Source organism: Vulpes lagopus, chromosome 11, assembly GCF_018345385.1.
Source record: "Vulpes lagopus strain Blue_001 chromosome 11, ASM1834538v1, whole genome shotgun sequence".
NCBI lineage: Eukaryota > Metazoa > Chordata > Mammalia > Carnivora > Canidae > Vulpes > Vulpes lagopus.
Window position 1 is genome coordinate 42811077 of NC_054834.1, and position 6977 is coordinate 42818053.

Consider the following 6977-nt stretch of genomic DNA (forward strand, 5'->3'; position numbering starts at 1 on the left):
ATTTTATCAGGTACTAAGAAATCTCCTACTGGGAGAGTACAAGGGACTTAATAGAGATGTAATATACTCTTAAATCATAAGTGGATATTCTCATGACATTATGAATTCAAGAACTATATATCTTTATGTTGCTGAGTGGGAGCCTGTTTAGCACCATATACATGATTTTAAATGCCATTTACATTATTCAAAACCTTACTTCTGTAAAAAGAGAAATTCTGAACCAAAACACAACCCTCCCTTTAGTGTATTCAGCTATGTTCTTTTAATCAGGATCTGCCACATAATAATAATGGTGATTATCTAAACTGCTATAGCCTTCGGATGAATTAAAAAGAAAATTGCAAGTATATATACTTCAATTTTCTTTTTAATTCATCTATATATATGAATTATATATATATATAATATGTATTCATATCATGGATCAAACTTTGTCAAAATATATCACTTGGTTCAATTCAATGGCATCATATAGGCTTATGCATAGAAAGAATCCCGAGGGTGCAAAGGACAGTTTTCTTCAATTTATAAGAATATAAAGAACAAGGCAGAATAAAATAGGTAAATGGATGGATAAATCTTATATAATGAACTGCATAGCAGTAATTGGCCCACGAAATAAAAAATTACTGCAACATTATCTATTCAAATTGGGGAGTTAAGTATCTATTCACTCATTCAGTACTGAAACTTGTTTATGGAACTCAAAGAAATTTTCAAAATACATTTTGAGATGTTTCTAAAATTGTTTCTATATATAAATATGAGTAAGTATGAATAATTTATTGTCAATATGAGAAGCTAAAAAGATTCAACAGATCTTGTGTGTTTCCATTTTATTTGCAGATTTATTTATTTATTTATTTATTTATCTCTTCAATTTGGAGATTATTTCAACATTTAAAAATGGAGGAAAAATGGTCTGGTTTGCTTTATGTTTCCACAAAGTATTCATTTGATAGACAAAATTTTGTCTCCCCTGTGTCATGAAAAATAAACATTTAAGCACATGCAAATGGAATATTCCCTGTACATTTGCAAATTCTTTAAAGGAGGCCATAATACAAACTGATTGTGAAGTATTCAGTGCCACCTTAAAGGTGTACTTAGGCAGAAATAGCTACATACTTTTCATCACTGATTCTAAAAGTTCCAACCTTAAGTTAGTCTCTAGTTCAATAGAAATTTAAAAATTATTCCTGGGGTAGGGGAGGGCGGGATATCCCCAGAGATGTAAAAGGCTTTACAAGTTAGAAGGAGACTTAGAAATGAAAATTACATCACTCCTCTTAGAAACAAAAACCTCGAGCTCTCAGTTTTTCCCTCCAGTTCTACAGCTGGTCAGTGGAGGAGCTGGTAAGAACAGTGCTTCTCCCACGGAGCCACATTGGCTCCTGTTCTTGCAGCAGCAGCATAGACTCCTTCCCAGCTAGAACTGTGGTTAGGCCTAGGAATCTCAGTTCCTACTAATCCTCAAATATCCAGGCACTGCTCCTTTCACTGAATATTTAATTTGGATTTTTATACTCAGTTTGCAACTTTCTTCTTGTATCACAGTGTAAGATGTGATGCTTGATGCCTGTCTCCCAAGTTTTCTCGAACTATACTGAGGAAGCCAGAAATCAAACTTAGAATGCCTAGAAGTAGGAAATGATTGGTAATAAATAAAAATACACTAGGTGTCAAAAAAACTTGAAAAATTGAAAGCCAAATGACCCTTAAGAGATCTCAATCAGAGACCATAAATAGCCGAAATTTCCTCCTATTTCCCTGACTCCTTCCCCATGTCAAGCTATAATTGTTGGTTTTCTGATTTAATAGGACAGAAAAAGGAACAGTTGTCAATTTTTGGAATAAAAAAATCAGGTTTTTGTAATCTTATTAGTGAAGATTTTCAGGAAAATATCAGAAGTATAACTTCCATATGTGACTCTATTTATGTCTCTTTCACTCCATATGCTATTTGATTTTATCAGTTATCACTGATAAGTGATCTTATGAATGGAATTTTTTTAAAGAGATTGACTTGCAGAAAATGAATAACAACATTAACATTCCTGGTAAAATATTTAAATAATCAACGATCGTGTAATACCATTTTCTAAAAATATGTCATTGGCTTTAAGAAATGGAGTACTTATATTAAAAGCTAAATTAAGCAGTAGAATAGTAATAAAATTACAAGATATTGATATAGGTTTCAAATTTTGAGTTTTCTCAAGCATAATGTTTTCCATTTTCTGATAGTTCCTACAGAATATATTCTAAAGAAATTTATATTTGACCTTCATTAGATCAGACCTAAACAAATTAAATTATATATTCCTTAAAAAAATCTTAGCTTTTTTAATAGTTCAATTTGGAACTAGAATCCATTAATTTATTCAAAACCCTTTTGAATTTATTTGAATATCAAATAGCTATAATTCATCAATAATGATTATTTATTCCTATAAGTTTATGAAAATGTGGCTTCTTACATTTGCCTAGAAAGGATCTATTTCAGTCTCAAAATAAAATCAACAATTTTTTTTTTTTTTTTTACTAATACTATATTGTAAAACTCTAAGACATTAAGGGCATTGCAACTATGAGCCAGTGTCAAACTTTACCTTCCCAAAACTTTTTTTTAGTTTGTCTATATATAGAATTCACTCTACTCATCTTCATTGCTTTACTTTTCTCTAGAGTTTTCCTAATTTTTTGTGGTGCGGTAACTATTTGTGTCTATGATATTCCTGATGAGAGTTCTATTGATACAGTAGAGAAAATTTTTTGGTTTCCTTCGTGATATCCTATCTTATAAACTTAGTATCATCCTGGCTTGTTTATTTATTTATTTACTTACTTACTTATTTGAGAGAGAGAAAGCACAGAGAGAGAGGGAGAATCAGAGGGAGAAAAAGACTCCCTGCTGAGCGAAGAGCCTGACGTGGGACTCCATCCCAGTATCTTGGGATCATGACCTAAGCCAAAAGCAGATGCTTAACTGACTGAGCCACCCAGGTGCCCTCATCTTGGCTTTTAACAATAGTAGCATTCTGTCTTACAACTTTGGAGAACAGGCTAAATTTCTTTTCTGGAATTTCAAGAAAAGTTCAAATCATGGACTTGATATTTAGATTGAATTGACTTTCCTTTTGTTTAAGTGGATGCTGATCAGCTAATCTTCCCAATCATGTATACCCTAACAGTAGCAATCAAAACAAATCACTGTTGCAAATTAAAAAAAAAAAAAAATGCATTCTTAAAAAAAAAAAGAATATTCTTTTTCTCCTTAAAGACAAAAACAGACTATTTGGTCTCAGTATCACTAGCCTTTCTCACATTTATTTCCTATGCAAAAATTCTATCTGTAGCCTTCACCCACGCAATTCCTATATAACAGTTTCACCCCAATTATATCTAATGTGGGCCTGATTTGCTTCCCAACCACACGGTCATATAATTTATTTCATGGTGATGCCAATTAATTTAAAGTGAACCTTTTTCATAACTATGTGGAAAAGGTTGGATGTTGTCACAATAGCAATCAATTATTATATGAATCAAGAGTCGCTCATTCTATGTTCCTCTTATTATTTTGTCAGATCTGCCATTTCATTTTAATGGGAAATCATCAGGAATGAATATCAAATGACAACTATTTACTTTAGCTGTGTCATTCCAGAATAATTCTTAGAGTTATATACAATTACTATTCATAGTGTACTTGAATATAAAATGCATATATGTAATTAACTCCAACAGCAAATGAACTGGTGTGTTTCCAAGTATAACTGAAGTGGGCAAATAACATTTTTAAAATGACTTCATTTCTTTAGGAAACCACTTTATTTTTCCTCCATATTTTAAGATGCAAAAACAGATTGGATGTCTGGTAGAGGAAGAAAAGTCCAACAAAGTTTGGCCAGGTTATGGTTTAGCCGTTAAATTTTTATGCCTTGAGTTATGTGTTATACCTAGATTAAAATCAGCTATGAATATTTCTGAGAAAACTGTCTTGTTCAATTCATATTCTTTTTTGAGTGATGATTATGTAACTATTCTTGGATATCTCACATAAAACATTATTGACATATTTTTACAAATAAGAACTTTAAAGCAGTTACTTCCTTACAAATATGATGTATTTTTTGTTCTAATACTTTTAACTTTTTGTGCATTTTGGAAAATAAATTATAATATTTAGATTATTAATTTTGCAAGTAATTATGGCTCAGATACAAAATATAATAAATATATGGCTCTGTTTAAAAACTGATTTTAAAAGTTAAACTTTTCAAATGTAAATATATTAAATATTCTTTCATTTATTTCATATAGATTTTTCATTAAAATGCCTTATTTTTAATGTATTCTTTTAGGCCTTTAAAAAGTAAACATTGCTGGATATGATGCCTTTGAATTATTATTTTTGTTCTACTTTCCAAATATGTCATGTTTACCATGAAGACATAATCAGGAATTCAAAATAATAAGACTGGTTTTCCTTACTTCTTACAAAGAGAAAAAACAGGAGGAATTCTTATTATTTAGTAAGAAAAGCAGATGTTAAATTTAATCATTCAAAGCAGCATTTGTTTCATATCTGAACATAAATTTTTCATGGGAATACAAAAATCCATTATTAAAAAACAGGAGCACTTCAAGGGAGATTTAAACGTGTAATTTATGATTGATTGATTACAAATTTGCTTTTAAAGTATTATTTAGTGTCCAACAATTCTATAGAGTCTTTTATAGGATTTTCTTTTTGCTAGAAGCAGTCTTTGAAAATGAGTAAATAAACCCTAACACTAGAAGGTTAAAGATTGATTGGAAACTTCAAACCATGAACCCTGTGTTTTAAGCTGGATAAAAAGCCATTTTCCCAAATGTTGTTTACATACTAAGTGGTAAAAGCCAATGGAGAGTAAAAAGTATCATTAGATAGTGATTTTAAGTAAACTTAGGACTTCATTGAGAAATTTAAGGTTATATGAAAATATGAACATACACATATCCACTAAAGGAATCCTATTTCCGTTTTCAGTTCCTGTCTTTTGAAAGCATTCACTGCTTATCTCAAATGGTTATTTTTAAGTTTATATAAATTGTGTTTCATAAAACCTCCACTCCAAATAGAAGTACAGACTTGAAAAAAGAAAATGAAAGCAAGTGTTAATCAATTTAGATTTATTTTCAAAATCATTAACTTTGAAAAAAGGCTAAATGTAAACAAAATACATTTACTTTCTCATTCTGTAATCAATTAAAATGAAATCATTAGCCCTGAAACATGGATGAACATTTCTTAAGGCAATGTTGAAAAATAATAATTGTATATTCATAAGTGTTTAATAACTATCATCTGATCAGTTGGATCTTAAGAATTTCTCACTGAATTAATAATTCTAAAGTGTAGAAAACACAAAAAAATTTTAAGTCTTCAAAAAACGTGCCATAAACTGGAAAGACAGCAGATTTGTACAGCAGCTCACAAAGTATTTCCACAGAAAAAAGTAACTTTTACCTTATGTAAAATATACAATTAAAATAACTATAGCATAAATGATAATTGCAGGATAATATATGCATATATAAATGTTGATAATTCATATCATTACATATAAGATATATAAAGACAAGACAAGTGAAAACAGGGTTGGGGAAGACTTAGAAATTGAGAATGAAGGTGTGAGAAATACAGTGGCCAACTACCAGAGAAAAAACAGGAGAAAACATGAACAAAGCATTCAATAGCATCTGAAGACCATAGGTAGAAGGCACAGTCTGACAGGGAAAGAAACGGTGCAAAAGAACACCTGGTAGTGGTTCTTTGGGCCTTGGAAGAAGGGGAGAATAATGCTAAAACAAATAGAAAGATCTTGTTAAAAAATCAGAACAATGGAAGCAAGAGCATGACTTAGGTTCACGTTGAAGCTCTGCAATGTAACAATAAAGCTGTAGGGCTGCCGATGTATGTCCTGTGACTTTGAGGAATATAAAAGAAGCATATGCTCCTCCTCAAATAGCTAAAACCTGTTCCTCCCAGCTTCCATGAGCAGTTACAAATGCTCAGGTCTTCCACTCTTGAACATAGAAAGCTATCTCCACACTTAGTCCTGGCTCTATTTCTACTATAATGTATCCTCTTCACAACCAAGCAGCAGGAAGATTTTTGCCTACACTTTGTCTTCACCCATCCTAAGCTCATTATTTAACTTAGTACTTGTAGGGCTTCTCTCTTTGGCTCTCACTTTTCCCTGAAACTGCCACAGCTGTTTTGAGGTTAAATCTAGTGACCAATTTTCAGTACTCTGAGAAGGTCATTCTGTGGTATTGAACACGTTAACCGCTTCCTTCTTAAAACTCGATATGGGGTCTCTGTGATACCCTTTTTCACAACTGTTTCATTCTCTAGCTGCTTCATTTCCAATTGGTGTCTTGGGCTCCTCCTTCTCTGATTGTTTCTTCACTTCCCAAACTTAGATTTCTGTTCTTGTTCTCATTCTCCTGTCCTCTCAGTACACTCTTCAGGGGGTATCCACACTTCCCAGTCCCCACCACTATGAGTATTTTGACTCCTGGAGTGATTCAAGACCTGTGGGGTTTAAAGCTTATGCAATATGGAGGGCCCTCTGTAAGAAAAGGAACACAGAATTCTGAATACAGAATTAGGTTTAAAAAAGTAAATACGTACTTAAAAAAAATCATATCTTTGAAAAGCTGAAAAATACCACAGGATTATAGAAACCAAAAAACTAACACATTTTCATCAATTAACTGTCTGGCATGACTCTATAATTTACTCCATTTCCATTATTTTGTAACAACATAGAAAGAAAGGAAAGATAAATCAGTCTTTCAGCTAGCATGGTTCATCAGATGTGATTCTTTATTACTGATGTATGGAATGCAAAATACTCAAGACTTCTCACACAGATAAACTCACTATGTGGTATTGCTATAGATTTGTGTCTGACAAAGGA